The sequence below is a fragment of the Plecotus auritus genome (genome assembly GCF_963455305.1).
Source record: "Plecotus auritus genome assembly, chromosome: 3".
In the NCBI taxonomy this organism is placed as follows: Eukaryota; Metazoa; Chordata; class Mammalia; order Chiroptera; family Vespertilionidae; genus Plecotus; species Plecotus auritus.
Window position 1 is genome coordinate 87,377,365 of NC_137772.1, and position 17,501 is coordinate 87,394,865.

The following is a 17,501-nucleotide window of genomic DNA, read 5'->3' on the forward strand; positions in this document are numbered from 1 at the left end:
TTTTTAAAAGGGTAAGGACAGTTTCAAAAAGAAAGGCAAAAAGCAGGAATGTTACAGAGTAAAACCCCAGTATTCACAAACTAAAGAATCACATTTTATTCAAATGGTACTACAGCCCAGCCATGGCTCAGTGGTTGAGCACTGACCAGGAGGTCTCAGTGTATTCCCGGCCAGGGCACATGCCCAGGTTGCAGGCTCCATCCCCTGTGTGGTGTATGCAGGAAGTGGCCGACCAATGATTCTCTCTCATCATTGATGTTTCTATCTCTATCTCTCTCTCCTTCTCCCTTCCTCTCTGAAATCAATTAAAATATATATATATATATTTTTTTTTTTTTTTTTTAAAAAAAACCAACAAATGAAAAACAACACGTGGTACTATAAACTATGGTACATTTTATCACAAATATAGCAGATGACTCTGTTAGAACAGGTGGGAAAGTAGCAATCAATTCTAGTTTAAATATCTGCAATAATACTTGCCTTATAATAAATGTTTTTAAAAGGATGTAAATAGGATTTAAGGTCAAGCTTGTTGTAAGTACTAATAACCTGTTCAGTATTCAGTAAAGACACCAAGAGCAGATGTGGCATTTGGCCTCACTCAACAACACTCAAATCCCTTCTCATCAGCCAACGTGGAAAGTAACACAAATTGAAAGAGTGGGAACAGTATGAGGAAAGCTGGGTTTCAATTCCAATTCTACCACTTCTTTATAATATGATAAATGGGTAAGGTAAGTAAAATATCTTTAGCCTCAAATGAGATAATGTCTGGCACATAGTGGGTATTTAATAAATGGCAGCTGAATCTGAGGCAACTGAAAAAAAATACAAATGTGTTAAAATTTAAATCTAACAGCTGTTAAGTTGACAGTTCAGGACACTATTAGAAGTCATATAACATTACTGGATGACAGCAGAAATTATTGTCTTAGAATTTAAAGAAAAGATAATATTAAAACAAGTAGGAATTAGTAAAAATAAAAGTTGACAAAGGTCAGATCTGAGCTGGTTCCTTCAAAAATAATATAAATGTTTCAAAATTTATTTATCCACTCCTTCATATAGAAGCACTGACATAGGACAGGAACCGAGAACACAGCATTGAAAAAAATAAACATGGGTTTTATATTCCACTGGAAGAGAACAAAAATAGCAAAAGGAAAGTAGACAGGGGACAAGAAGGAAGGCAGGAAGATAGAGAGGAGAAACAAATGAGAAAAAATGTCACGTAGTGATCAGTGCTATGCAGAAAATATAGGATAATGTGATAGCACATGATTTGGTGGGTCAAGGATAATTTCTCTAAATATATTCAGGTTGTGATTTGAATGACAAAAAGCCATGTGAAGATCAGGGAAAGAGTATTCCAGGCCAAAAAATCCATCTGTGCAAAAGACCTGAAGCAGAAAAAAAGTTAGACAGATATAAGGGGTGGAAGTAGCCAATGAGGCTGAAACATAACCAGCAGAAGGTGCAGGAGGGTGAAAGAAGGCTGGAGAGACAGACATGGGTTGGATCATGTAGGGCAGTGGTTATCAACCCTGGCTGCCTTTTAGAATTACTGAATACTAAATAGTTTTTAAAATATACTAAAGTTCGGGTCCCAGCTCAGACTAATTACTTCAGACTATCTGGTGGTGTGGCCTAGACACTGGAAATTTACCAAAGCTCCTTGAGTGGCTCTACTGGGCAGCCAAGGTTGAAAAGTACTGATGGAGGACTCAGCTGCCAGGGTAAGGAGTTCTTACTTTACTCTAAGTATGATGGAAAGCCACTGAGTCTAAGCAGGGAAATGACAGGATCTGTATTACAATCTTAAACTGTTACTCCCACCATTCTTTAAACAATGCAATGTATTCTGATTAAATATCTAAAAATACTTAATATGTACAAATATGGCAGTGTTGTTTTTTTAGAAAAGAAAGTAGGACTTATATGTTCTCACCAAAAATAAAAGATAAATTTAAAAAAATTAAAAATATCTACAAATGTTCAATTAACATAACTAAAAATTATGAGACACTAATGAAATTGACAGAGGCACAAATAAATAAAAATATATTCCATATTCATGAATAGGAAGAATTAATGTTGCTAAAATATACATACTACCTAAAGCAATCTACAAATGCAATGCAATCCATATCAAATTTTCAATAGTGTTTCTCACAGACATAGAACAAACAATCCTAAATTTTATATGGAACCACAAAATATACTGAATAGCCAAATCCGGAGAAAAAATAAAGTTGGAGGCATCATATTTCCTGGTTTCAAACTATATTACAAAGGTATTGTAATCAAAACAGGATGACACTGGCATAAAAACAACACACAGAGAAATCAATAAAATAGAACAGAGAATCTAGAAGTAAACCCATTCATACACAGTAAAAAATTTATGACAAAGGAGTCATTGGGAAAGGGAAATGGTGCAGGAAAACTGTATAGCCACATGCAAAAGAACTAAACTGGACCACTATCTTACACCATACACAAAAATCAACTCAAAGTGGATTAAAGCCTTGAATGTTAAGACCTGAAACGATAAAACTCCTAGTAAAAAACATTGGTGTTAAGCTTCTTGACATCGGTCTTGGCAGTGGGTCTTTTTGGATTTGACACCAAAAGCAAAGGCAACAAAGCAATAATTAAACAAGTGGGGCTACATCAAACAAAAAGTTCTGCACAACAAAAGACATCAATAAAATGAAAAGGCAACCTACTGAAGGGAGAAAATATTTTCAAATCATATATCTCATAAAGGGTTAATATCCAGAATATATAAAGAACTCATGCAACTCAATAGCAAAAAACAAACAAACAAAAAACAGTGGTTAGAGTGTTCACCCAAGCACGAAGGGCTGGGAGTTCGATTCCCAGTCAAGGGCATGCACCTGGGTTGCAGGTTCAATTTCTGATTCCAATTGGGGCCATGCAGGAGGCAACCAATCAATGTGTCTCTCTCACAATGACATTTTTTTCTCTCTCTCTCCCTCTCCCTCCCTCCCTTACACTCTCTCTAAAAATAAATGGGGAAAATATCCTCAGGTGAGGATTAACAAAAAATAAAATAAAATAAATAAATGGGCAGAGAATCCGAATTGACATTTTTGTAACAGAGACATACAAATGGCCAACAGGTACATGAAAAGGTTCTTCATGCCCTAACTGGTTTGGCTCAGTGGATAGAGCGTTGGCTTACGGACTGAAAGGTCCCAGGTTCGATTCCGGTCAAGGGCATGTACCTTGGTTGTGGGCACATCCCCAGTAGAAGGTGTGCAGGAGGCAGCTGATCAATGTTTCTCTCTCATCGATGTTGCTAACTCTCTATCCCTCTCCCATCCTCTCTGTAAAAAATCAATAAAATATATATTAAAAAAAAAGAAAAGGTTCTTCACACCACTAATATCAGGGAAATGCAAATCAAACCATAATGAGATATCACCTCCCACCTATAAGAATGCCTATTATAAAAAAGACAGGAGATTAATGTTGGTAAAGATATGGAAATAAGGGAACCCTTGTGAACTGTTGGCGGGAATACAAATTGGTACAGTCACTATGGAAAACAGATAAGGGTCCCTCAAAAAATTAAACTACCATATGATGCAACAATGCCACTTCTGGATATGAAAAATGAAAACAGGATATCAAAGTGATATCTGCACTCCCATGATCACTGCAGCATTATTCATAATAGCCAAGATATGGAAACAACTTGTGTCCATCATCCCTAGATGAATGGATAAAAAAAGATGTTTTATATATAGATATACAATAAAATATTATTCAGCCATGAGAAAAAGGAAGTTCTATTATTTGCAAACATATAGAAGGATCTTGAGGACTCTATGGTTGGTGATTTAGCAGACAGAAAAAGACAAATACTGTATGATATCACTCATATGTGGAATCTTTAAAAAAAAAAGTCAAAACATAGAAACAGAGAGTAGAAAAGTGGCTGCCAGGGCAGGGTGTTGGGTGGGAGGGGTCAGAGTGGGGAGGAGGCAGCACAGGAATAGGAAGAGGTTGGTAAATGGTACAAACATTCAGGTATTAGATGAATTGAGGTCTGAGGATCTAATGTAAAATATGGTGAGTATAGCTGATTACACTGTATTATATAATTGAAATTTGGAGAATAGAACTTGAACTTCTCACCAAAAATAAATAAATAAATATTTACAAATGTTCCACCATAACTGATATGTTCTTAAACACTCTACAAAGTAAAATTCCATAGGCTAAATGCATTTTCCACCAAATTCTCTACAATGGGTCTACACATGATGGGTTAGAACCACCAGAGATGTCCATAGCTATAGTGTATCCTGCAAAAAGCAAATGATGTTAGACAGGTAATTGGCTGTGGGGGTAGGGTAGAAGAGGAAAAGGCTAAAAGTATGCCATGGCTCCAACAACTGACAATTCTTTTGATTGGCTTAATGTGTCTCTTCTGGAACTTTCCTCACAAAGCTAAAGCTGCCTTCCCAGAATTGCTTCCCCAGGGAGACACTATGCAGTAGGGGGCCAAAAAGTTGTTCACTAGGTAGGTGATAGGGAAGAGATGATAGGATTCACAGAGTGTTGTTACGGATAAATGTGGAGTCTCCTTCCTGAAGCAGCACAGAAAGAGGTTTGCTAACGCTAACGAAACCAGCTGGTGGAGGTAACAGGGGAACCTGCCCACCCTGCTCAACTTCCCACCTATGTGAGGGCATAATGGGCATCATTCCTCTCCTGCACAGAGACTGCTACCTAGAACTGAGGGGAAATGAGCAGGAAGCATCGTAGAACCAGGCTGGCTAGGGACCCTCCTCTGATTAGCTTTTCAGAGTAGTCAATAGAGTGTAAAATCAAGATTTTGGTAGCTTCTATACCAGCTTAAGTCACAAACTACCTCAACTCATTTTTTAAAATATTTTTATTGATTTCAGAGAGGAAGGAAGAGGGAGAGAGAGATAGAAACATCAATGATGAGAGAGAATTATCAATGGGCTGCCTCCTGCACACACCCCTTTGGGGATTGAGCCCACAACTGGGCCATGTGCCCTGACCTGGAATCGAACCGTGACCTCCTGATTCATTGGTCAATGCTCAACCACTGAGACACACTGGCCAAGGCGTACTTCAACTCTTAGGTTCCCAGAGGCACTAGTTAATCTCTGTTAAAGAGCACTTTCCCTTTGCCGTCTTTTTTTTTTTTTTCTATCTCTGTGGTTCTGCCAAACAGCTTTCAGTTCACACACCTCAGAAAGCCCTGTTTCTACTGGCTTGTAAATCAACAATAAAATACTATGCATTCAGAAAGTAGTTTGGATCCTGAGTAACTGAGGTTTTTTAATAGAGTAAGAGTAGAAAAAGAAAGCATTTAGGAATCATAAAAGGCAACTAGATGATAATCTGTGAAGTACATGTTTGCTTTTTATTTCCAATAATAAAATGTTTAAAAATACATTACAAAATTTGTGAATTTCAAAATCAAATCAAAGTTCTATCCTTCTTTCTTTTCTTTTTCAACATATTCCCTATAAGGAGAATATACATATATAACTTCATCACTAATCGCATTAAGCTTCAGCAAACTCCTTACTCTTGCAGCAATCTCTGATGACTATAAAATCCTGAGGACCTGCCCTAGCTGGTTTGGCTCAATGGATAGAGCGTCAGCCTGCGGACTGAAGGATCTTGGGTTTGATTTCAGTCAAGGGCATGTACCTCAGATGCAGGCTCCCAGCCCTGGTCGGAGGCATGCAGGAGGCAACTAATCCATGTGTCTCTCTCATATCAGTGTTTTTCTCTGTCTCTCTCCCTTCCACTTTCTCTAAAAATTAATAGAAAAAATATTCTTAGGTGAGGATTAATAACTAAATAAATAAAATAAAATCTTGAGGACCTTTAAAAGATTGCCCTAAAGAGCTCTAATCAAAATTACGATAAAGTTATTCGAAACACAACTACCAGCTAATGGAGATGGTCAAGCATAACAATGTGTTCTTACCAACCGTACTAGAACTTCATTACACAATGTTCTTAAGTTGGAGCTATTCCACAGGAAAACCCCATATTTTAAATTCCTGCCCTCTCCAAGTTTATGAATCCTATGTTTTTGGATCAGCGAGGATGGTAAATGAAATACCTTTCAAGCTGGAGTTCCTTATTTGGTAGGGTTCCTTGGTAACTTTTCCCCCCTTGGGCTAATGGAATTGGTTTTATTATAATGTTTATTTTTGTACACATGCCCAAAAGCTTCCTAGTATGTTTTTATAAATCTAATAAATAGCTCATGAAAACTAAATTTGTTAAGATAACACAAAAGACATTGTTCAGTACTTTTAAAAAGTACTGTTTCAATTAATAAGTCCAGTGCATACTTTCAAAGTTATAAAAGATCTGTATATCAAATTTGGATACGTTTTAAAAGTACTTGCTGCTTTTTAAATGACAAATTTATGCAACATAAGATAGTTCTTCAAAATGAACCTTTATAACATATATTGCGCAGTTAAACCTTAAGACATACTTTGTGTTTTTGGAATGTATAAGTTTAAAATATTATCAAGTTAAACCAGCAAATATATTTTTTTCTCAATATATAACTTTGTGCTATGTCCTATCATGTAAACACTTGAAGTAGTTCTAGTTGTGAGATTAAATTAAAATACTATAAATATCATTATACTCAACTTTTGAGATTATCTTTCTGTCAAAATGAGAACCTAAGATATGTTTAACGAAGTTTCAGTTATAAAAATAATACACTGTTGAGATGGACTTCTATCAGTTGAAAATAACACTAATGTCTAGAAACTACTATATTATTCCATTCTATTATTTTGTTTTAACATTTATGTAAATATATGTATGTGCATGTGATTATGCTTAAAGAGATTAACAGGTTAATCAAAATCAAATAAGTTTTTAAAAAATCTAGCAAGCAGAAAAACAGATCAATACTATACTTAAAAACAAACCAATGTGACAAGAACACTAGCATACTAAAGCAAATCAAGCTAATATGAAGGAAAGCATTCCAAATAAAAACAGATGGTACTTGTAGGGCCTCAACGCAGTTCTTTCTTTTCTCAGAGTGAGCCTCATTATCTGCTGCTTATTGTTTTTGAAAGATGTACAATTCAGCAGGCAAGAAAATAGGTTGAATTTTAATAAAATAGGGCCTGTTGTACTAGGTTTGGCTTAATTTGAGATATAAACTCTAGTACTTAACCTTTCTGATCCTTAATTTTGAAAGACAGGAAATTCTACTTTAGAAACCTATTTTAGAGTAATTAGTGGGTTAACATTCAGTAAATAATTTTGATTACTTCAAAGAGGCTTCAAAGAGATTATTAAATTATTGTAAAATTTTCTTTTTGAAAAACATAGGAAATAAATACAAAATTATAATTAAAGAACTGAAATGAATCTGTCTCGAAACAGAATCTCCTGCCTTATACTATAAGCACTTATTAATTCTCAAAAATCAGAAATTGATCTAAGTAATTCTATAGCTTTTCTACATTAGAAAATGCTATAACCAACTAAATGTTTTTCATGGGGAAAATTACAATGTTTGAAGAATCACACCTATCCCTTATGTATATAAAAATCATTCTACTTAAAATATTTTCCGATTTCCCAAGCCTCTAGGATGGGTCATATTCAACTGAGTATCTACTTCATGTCAACCACGATGCAGCAGTCTATCTAACCAGCTGGTTCTCAATTCTGTTAGACCCAATATCCTCATTTTACAAACAATAGTGTGTAATGTTTGCTTTATAACCTTGAAAAAAAATCCATAGGTAATATGATGGCCCACACATAAAAGTTCAAATAGAAGTTCAGGATAATGCTTAATCTTTAGTAGAGGAAAAATAACTTATAAAATAGCACATATTTCAACTAATAAATGGGTACACCTATACAAAAAAAACATAATGATGAAGTTGGATACTTTAGCTATACGTACAATCATTATGAATATGAAAACTATATGCCTTGGCCAGTGTGTTCAGTGGTTAGAGCGTCGTCCCAAGCACTTAAGGGTCATGGGTTCGATTCCCAGTCAGGGCACCAAGGGGGATGGGACTATATGAAATGGCACAGTTGTGCTCTATTTTAACTCAAATACTATGAATGACAATGCTCTCAATGGTGGGATCTTCCAAAATGGTCAGAGTGATAGGCAGATTACCCACAAAGATGTCTTAATTCCCAAACCTGTGAATGTTACTTTACATAGCAAAAAGAACTTTTGCTATTCTGATTAAATTAAGCACCTTGAGATGCAAATATTTCCTGGATTAACCATGTGGGCCCAATCTTATAACACCAGTTCTTTCATTTGGAGGACCCTTCCCAGCTTCAGTCAGAGAGAGGCGGCATTACCTATCAATAATAACCTTAAATGTAAATAGATTAAATCCTCCAAAGAGAGAGGTGGCAGTATGAGAAGGATTTAGTGCTTTGTTACTGGTTCTGAAATGTAAGGGGCTATTGTGCAAGAACTGAAGAGAGGTCAATCTAGATACAGCCGTGGGCAAACTACGGCCCGTGGGCCGGATCCGGCCCGTTCGGCTGTTCTATCTGGCCCTGTTCTATCTGGCCCGCGGAGCCGAAAGAGCAGAGGGTTCTCTTGCTCTCCCCTCCGCTCCTTTACTTTGAATTTATATTAGTTCACACAAACACTCCATCCATGCTTTTGTTCCGGCCCTCCAATCCAGTTTAAGAACCCACTGTGGCCCTCGAGTCAAAAAGTTTGCCCACCCCTTCTAGAAGCTGAAAAAGTCATGAGTTAATACCTCCATAATCTGGGTATGAGGAAAAATTTTCTAACTTGATTCAAATCTAGATGCAATAAAACAAAGTATTAATAATTTAACTGGTGATATTTAATTTTACAAGGCAAAAAATAATTTATTCATAAATAAAGTCAAAGGACAACTGGCAAACTGAGAGAAAATATATGCAGCATTTATCACAGATAAAAGGTAAATTATGCCTAATATTAAGAACTCAAAAACCAAGTGAAAAAAATACCAAAAATTCAATTGAAAAAAATGGGCAAAAGGAATGAGCAGATAATTTACTAAGGAAAGATTAATAATAACCCTTACAAATAGAGATTTTCAATTTCTCTCCTAATATAAGAAATGCAAATTAAAATTACTCCTTAGATGCAGTCCTAACTACCAAGTTAGCAAACATTAAAGAGCTTAGAACCCTCTCTGGTGTCATTGTTGGTGGAAATGCAAAATAGTATCCATAAAGAAGAAAATTTGTCGGTATCTAACAAAACTATACATACATTTATTGACCTAACAATCACACTTCTAGGAATTAATCTTGAAGATACACTTTGAACAAAATACATGTGCACAAAAATTTCATTGCAACTTAGTTTGTTATTAGAAAATACTGAAAACAACCCAACTATCCATAGGTAGTTTGGTTAACTAAACTTTGGTACATCCATATAATGGAATAATATGCAACCAAAAATAAAAAGAATGAGGAATATCTCTAGGAAAAGGAAAAGGCAACTACCTTTACTTTAATGTTTCTATTACAAAATTCATAAAGAATGTAGAATTTGCCAGCTTTACTTTTTCAATTAGACTATGTGTCCATGAAGGGAATAGAGAACTGAATAGTGTGTTGTCACTGTCATGAAGGAGCTTACAAATGATGGGAGAGACAAACTGATAAATTTCACTAATTCCAAGATACATACATTTTACATTTTAATATCTCTGAAAAGAGGATTACCACTATCACCACTTCTTTTTAAATCATTTTTAATTTTTCAATTACAGTTGACATGAAATATTATATTATTGTCAGGTGTACACCCCAGTGTTTAGAAATTATATAACTTACTAAGATCATCCCAATAAATCTCATACCCATCTGACAACATACACAGTTAATAGAATGTTATTGACTATATTCCATATGCTATACTTTACACCCCAATGACTATTCTGTAAGTACCAATTTATACTTCTCAATCCCTTCACTTTTACACCCATCCCCAACCCCCTTCCATCTGGCAACCATCAAGATGTCTTCTGTATCTATGAGTCTATTTTTGTTCAGCTTGTTCATTTCTTTTGATTTTTTTAAATTCTAATTTCATTTATTTATTTATTTATTTATTTATTTATTTATTTATTTATTTAAGGTATTACGTATGTGTTCTTATCCCCCCATTGCCCATCCCACACTCATGCCCTCACCCCCTTGTTGTCTGTGACCATTGGTTAGGATTACATGCATGCATACCAAGTCCTTTGGTTGACCTCTCCCCCTTACCTCTACCCTCCCCTACCTTCCCTCTGAGGTTTGACAGTCTGATAGATGCTTCTCTGTCTCTGGGTCTGTTTTTGTTCATCAGTTTATGTTGTTCATTATATTCCATAAATGAGTGAGATCATGTGATATTTAACTTTTGCTGTCTTATTTCGCTTAGCATAATGCTCTCCAGTTCCATCCATGCTGATGCAACTGGTAAGAATTCCTTCCTTTTTACCACAGCGTAGTATTCCATTGTGTAGATGTACCACAGTTTTCTAATCTACTCATCTGCTGACGGGCACTCAGGCTGTTTCCAAATCTTAGCTATTGTAAATTGTGCTGCTATGACCATAGGGGTGCATATATCCTTTCTGATTGATGTTTCTAGTTTCTTGGGATACATTCCTAGAAGTGGGATCACTGGGTCAAATGGGAGTTCCATTTTTAGTTTTTTGAGGAAACTCCACACTGTTCTCCACAGTGGCTGCACCAGTCTGCATTCCCACCAGCAGTGCAGGAGGGTTCCTTTTCTGCGCATCCTCACCAGCACTTGTCATTTGTTCTTTTGTTGATGATAGCCATTTTGACAGGTGTGAGATGGTACCGCATTGTCATTTTGATTTGCATCATTCGGATGATAAGTGACTTTGAACATGTTTTCATGTCTCTTGGCCTTCCTATATCTTCTTTCGAAAAGATTCTATTTAGGTCCGTTGCCCATTTTTTAATTGGGTTAGCTTCCTTTTGTTAAGTTGTTTGATTTCCCTGTAAATGTTGGAGACTAATCCCTTATCAGAGATAACATTGGCAAATATGTTCTCCCAGGCAGTGGGATTTCTTGTTGTTTTGTTGATGGTTTCTTTTGCTGTGCAAAGACTTTTTATTTTGATGTAGTCCCATTTGTTTATTTTCTCTTGAGTTTCCATTGTCCTAGGAGTGGTATCAGTGAAGAAATTGCTTCGACATATGACTGAGATTTTGCTGCCTTTGGATTCCACTAGTATTTTTATGGTTTCCCGTCTTATGTTTAAGTCCTTTATCCATTTTGAGTTTATTTTTGTGTATGGTGTAAGTTGGGGATCTAGTTTCATTTTTTTGCATGTGTCTGTCCAATTTCCCCAACACCATTAATTGAAGAGACTGTCTTGTCTTCATTGTATGTTCTTGCCTCCTTTGTCAAATATTAATTGAGCATCATAGTTTGGGTCGATTTCTGGGTTCTCTATTCTATTCCATTGATATGTATGTCTTTTCTTGGGCCAGGACCAGGCAGTTTTGAGAACAGTGGCTTTGCAATACAGCTTGAAATCTGGTATTGAGATCCCACCTACTTTGTTCATCTTTCTCAGGATTGCTATGGCTATTCGGGGTCTTTTTTTATTTCAGATGAATTTTTGGAGAGTTCTCTGTAGGTCTGTGAAATATGCCGTTGGTATTTTAATGGGGAGTGCATTGAATCTATAGATTGCTTTGGGTAGCATGGACATTTTAATGATGTTGATTCTACCCATCCATGAACATGGTATGTTCTTCCATCTGTTTATGTCTTCCTCTATCTCTTTTTTCAGTGTCCTGTAGTTTTCCAGGTACAGTTCTTCTACCTCCTTAATTAAGTTTATTCCTACGTATCTTAATTTTTTTGGTGCGATGGTAAAAGTGATTGCTTTTTTAATCTCTCTTTCTGTAAGTTCACTATTGGTGTATAGAAATGCCATAGATTTCTTGGCATTAATTTTGTATCCTGCTACATTGCCAAATTCATTTATTAAGTCTAATAATTTTTTTATGTACTCTTTAGGGTTTTCTATGTACAGTATCATGTCATCTGTGAATAAGGACAGTTTTACTTCTTCTTTTCCAATTTGGATGCCTTTTATTTCTTCTTCTTGTCTAATCTCAATGGCTAGTTCTTTCAGTACTATGTTGAACAGGAGTAGTGAAAACAGGCATCTCTGTCTTGTATCTGTTCTTAGGGGAAATGGTTTTAGTTTTTGCCCATTGAGTATGATGTTGGCTGTGGGTTTGTCATATTATATAGCTTTTATTATGTTGAGGTATGATCCTTCTATTCCCACCTTGTTGAGAGTTTTTATCAAGAAAGGGTTCTGGATTTTGTCAAATGCTTTTTATGCATCAATTGATATGACTATGTGATTTTTATCTCTCAATTTTTTTATGTGATGTATAACGTTTATTGATTTTCAGATAATGTACCACCCTTGCATTCCCGGGATAAATCCTACCTGATCATCATGTATGATCTTTCCGATGTACTGCTGGATCCAATTTGCTAAATTTTGTTGAGGATTTTGGCATCTATGTTCATGAGGGATATTAGCCTGTAATTCTCTTTCATTGTGTTGTCTTTATCTGGTTTTGGTATTAGGGGAATGCTGGCTTCATAGAATGAGCTTCGAAGTGTGCCTTCCTCTTGAAGTTTTTGGAATAGTCTGAGGAGGATAGGTTTTAGTTCTTCCTTGAATGTTTGGTAAAGCTCCCATGTGAAGCTGTCTGGCACCAGGCTTTTGTTTGCTGGAAGCTTTTTGATGACTGCTTCAATTTCTTTCATAGTTATTGGCCTATTGAGATGTTTAAATTCTTCCTGAGTTTTGGAAGGTTGTATTTTTCTAGGAATATGTCCATTTCCTCCAGGTTGTCTTGTTTGTTGGAATAGAGTAGTTCATAGTATTTTTTAACAATCCTTTGTATTTCGGTGGGGTCTGTTGTTATTTCTCCTCTTTCATTTCTGATTTTGTTTATTTGGGTCCTCTCTTTGCTTCTTGGTGAGCCTGGCTAGAAGTTCATCAATCTTGTTTATCCTTTTAAAGAATCAGCTCTTGGTTTTGTTGATCTTTTTGTATTGTTTTTTTGTGTTTTTTTTTTTTGTTGTTGTTTTATTTTGTTTTGGTCTCTATGTCATTTATTTCTGCTCTGATTTTTATTATCTCCTTCTTTCTGCTCACTCTGGGCTTTTCTTGTTGCTCTTTTTCTAATTCTTTAAGTTGTAGAGTTAGATAATTTACTACCATTTTTTCTTGGTGTTTTTTGTTTGTTTGTTTGTTTTTTGTTTGTTTTTTTGTTTTTTTGAGGTAGGCCTTTAGCGCTATAAACTTCCCTCACAGGACTGCTTTCATTGTGTCCCATAGATTTTGGATTGTTGTGTTTTTATTGTCATTAGTTTCCAGTGTGTTTTTAATTTCTTCTTTGATCTCTTCAGTAAACCAATCATTGTTTAATAGCATGCTATTCAGCTTCCAGGTGTTTGAATTTTTAGGATTGTTTTTATTGTAGTTTATTTCTAATATTATGCCATTGTGGTCTGAGAAGATGCTTCATATGATTTCAATCTTCTTTAATTGAGAGAGACTTTGCCTATGACCCAGTATGTGGTCTATTTTTGAAAATGTCCCATGTGCACTTGAGAAGAATGTATATTCCGTGGCTTTGGAATGAAATGTTCTGAAGATGTCAATTAAGTCCATCTGATCTAGTGAGTCATTTAGGATTGCTGTTTCTTTGCTGATTTTTTGTCTTCAGAATTTATCCAGTGATGTCAGTGGTGTATTAATGTCTCCTACTATGATTGTATTTTTGTCAATCTCTCCCTTGATATTTTCAGGAGTTTTTTTATGTATTTGGGTGCTCCTGCATTGGGTGCATATATCTTTTCAGGGTTATATCCTCTGTTGTATCGATCCCTTTAGTATTATGAAGTAGCCTTCCTTATCTCTTGTTATGGCCTTCAATTTGAGGTCTATTCTGTCAGATATAAGTATTGCTACCCAGTTTTGTTTTGTTTTTCATTTACATCTGCCTGAAAGATATTTTTCCATTCCTTCACTTTCAGTCTGTATGAGTCCCATGTTCTGAGGTGGGTCTCTTTAGACAGCATATATATGGGTCATGTTTTTTTATCCATTCAGCCACTCGATGTCTTTGGATTAGAGCATTTAGACCATTTACATTTAAAGTTATTATTGATAGGTACTTGTTTGTAGTCATTTTTATTTTTTGTGCCTACGTTCCTTATTACCTTTTTATTTCTTCTTTTTACACCAGTACCTTTAGCATTTCTTGCATTGCTTGCTTGGTAATGATAAACTCCCTTAGCCTTTTTTTTTTGTTTGTGAAGCTCCTTATTTCCCCTTCAATTTTGAATTATAGCCTTGCTGGATAGAGTATTCGTGGATTCAGTCCCTTGCTTTGCATCATTTTGTAAATTTCCTTCATTCTTCTCTGGCCTGATGTGCCTCTGTTGAGAAATCATTTGATAATATAATGGGAGATCTCTTGTATGTAACTTTCTGTCTCTCTCTTGCAGCCTTTAAGATTCTTTTTGTCCTGAACATTTGCCATCATAATTATGATATGTCTTGGTGTGGGTCTTTTTGGGTTCATCTTGTTTGGGACTCTCTGTACTTGTGTGACTTTCTTCTTCCCCACATCAGGGATGTTTTCTGACATTATTTCTTCAAATAGATTTTCTAACCCTTGTTCCTCTTCCTGTTGTTCTGGCACCCTTATTATTTGTATGTTGCTCCATTTCATGTTGTCCCATAGCTCCATTAGACTCTCCTCCTGTCTTTTAATTTTTTTCTCCAATTGCAGTTCAGTTTGGGTGTGTTTTGCTTCCCTGTCTTCTAATTCACTAATTCGGTCCTCTGCTTCTCCTAGTCTACTGTTGAAACTTGCCATAATGTTTTTTATTGCAGCTATATCACTCTTCATTTCTTCTTGATTCTTACATAAGTTGTTGATTTTTTCATCCATCTGGTTTATGAACTGTATGACCCTTATTCTGAATTCTTTTTCTGACATATTGCATGCCTCCATTTCACTTAGCTGCTTTCTGGTGATTTATCCTTTTCTTTCCTTTGGGGGTTTCTTTGTCTACCCATTTTTGTTCTCACCGATGGATCTAGACATCGAGTCATGCAGGGGCTGCTCCTTGGGTGGCAGTGGCTCCTTGGGCTGAGGTTGCTCCTCAGGCGGTCGCTGAAGTGGCTGCTCCTCAGTTGGCAGCGGCTCCTCTGGTGGGTGCTGTTTGCAGCAGTGGTGGCTCCTCTGGCTGGTGGGGGGAGGCTGCTTGCAGAGCTGCTGCTCCTCGGACGGGGGCGAGCTGTGCGCAGTTGCTGCTTTTCAGACGGGGGTGGGCTGCTCGTGTGGCTGCTGCTCCTCGGATGGGGGCGGACAGCCCACGTAACTGCTGCTCCTTCAATAAGGGCTGGCTGCGCATGGCTACTGCTCCTCAGACAGGGATAGGCTGCACAGGGCTGCTGCTCCTCAGTTGAGGTGTGCTACTCGTGCAGCTGCTGTTCCTTGGACAGGTGCAGGATGCAGGCTACATGCAGCTGCTGCTCCTCAGACGGGGACATGCTGCTTGCACGGGTGCTGCTCCTTGGACAGGGGGCAGGCTTCTCAAACAGCTGCTGCTCCTCGGACAGGAGTGGGCTGCTCACGTGTCTGCTGCTCGAGTGGTCACAGTGCCCTGGGCTTTCTCCAGGGGTCCTCTGCCCTTCCCAGCTGCAAATTGTCTCACCAGCTGAGTCTCCTTCACCAATTCCGGGTGGATGTTATTCGTTTCAGCTGTTCATTCTATCTGCTCCGGGACAAGGGTCGGGACACTTCCATCTATTCTGCCGCCATTTTGTCCTCCTCTCTTTTGATTTTTAGATTCAATTGTTGATGGTATGTATTTATTGCCTTTTATTGTTCATATTTTTTATCCTTTTTTTTTCTTCTTCTTAAAGAAGACCCTTGAACATTTCATGTAATACTGGTTTGGTGGCGATGAACTCCTTTAGATTTTTCTTGTCTGGGAAGCGCTTCATTTCTAAATGATAACTTTGCTGGGTAGAGTAATCTTGGTTGTAGGTTCTTGCTTTTTATTACTTTGAATATTTCTTGCCACTCTTTTCTGGCCTGCAAAATTTCTGTTCAGAAATCAGCTGACAGTTTTATGGGTGTGCCCTTGTAGGTAACTAACTGCTTTTCTTTTGCTGCTTTTAAAATTCTCTCTTTGTCTTTAACCTTTGGCATTTTAATTATGATGTGTCTTGGTGTAGGCCACTTTGGGTTCATCTTATTTGGGATTCTCTGTGCTTCCTGGATTTGTATATATATTTCTATCACCAGGTAAGGGAAGATTTCTGTCATTATTTTTTCAAATAGGTTTTCAATTACTTGCTCTCACTCTCCTTTTGACAACCCCATGCTGCAAATGTTGGTATGCCTGAAGTTGTCCCAAAGGCTCCTTACACTGTCTTCATATTTTTTTATTCTTTTTTCTTTTTACTGTTCTGGTTTTGTATTTTTTGCTTCCTTATATTCCAAACTGTTGATTCAATTATCCATGTCATCTACTCTACTGTTGATTCCCTGTGACTTATTCTTCATTTCAGTTAGTGTATCCTTCATTTCTGACTGGTTCTTTTTTATGGTTTCTATGTCCTTTTTATGCTGCTGAAGTTCTCGCTAAATTCCTTGAGTATCCTTATAACCACTGCTTTGAAATCTGTAGCTGGTAGTTTGCATGCCTCCATTTCATTTAGTTCTTTTTCTGGAGATTCCTCCTCTTCTTTCATTTGTGACCTGTTTTTCTCTGCATTTTGGCTGCTTCCTATGTTTGTTTCTACTTATGAGGTAGAGCTGCTAGTACATTTCCTGGAATTGGTAGAGTGGCCTTGTGTAGTAGGCATTGTGTAGGGCCAAGTGGCACAGCCTCCCCAGTCACCTGAGCTAGGTACTCCAAGTGCACTCCTGTGTGGGCTGTATGCACTTCCCTGTTGTAGTTGAGCCTTGACTGCTGTTGACATCAATGGGAGGGATTGTCCCTCAGGCCATTAATCTATGAGATCTGGCTGCAACTACAGTGGAGGAGCTGCTGTGTATGAGACACCCCTATGGAGCAAGACTTGCTTCAGTGGGGCTTTGGTGGTCACTGAATTCACCTTTGTGTGCATCACTCATGGAGGATTGTATTCTAGCATGGTCTAAGCTATCCACTGTGTGCACTGCCTTGGGGGACTCCTGGGAGGTGCAAAGACCACTATCTCCTGTGCCCACCAGGCACAAGCTATAGAGCGATTTGCAGATGGATGCTACTTGTGTTGGGTTTGGAGGTGCCCAGAAGAGGGCAAGCTGTGAACCAAGGCAGGGTACCACTAGTGGTGAGCCTGAGGTCACTTAGCAAG

General features: G+C 37.2%; 1 protein-coding gene across 1 annotated transcript in view; it reads right to left on the bottom strand.

Moving 5' to 3' along the window:
• The window catches only part of VWA8 (von Willebrand factor A domain containing 8), a 407,937-nt gene that overhangs the window by 269,665 nt on the left and 120,771 nt on the right, over window positions 1–17,501 (bottom strand). The gene's annotated exons all lie outside the window — the stretch shown is intronic.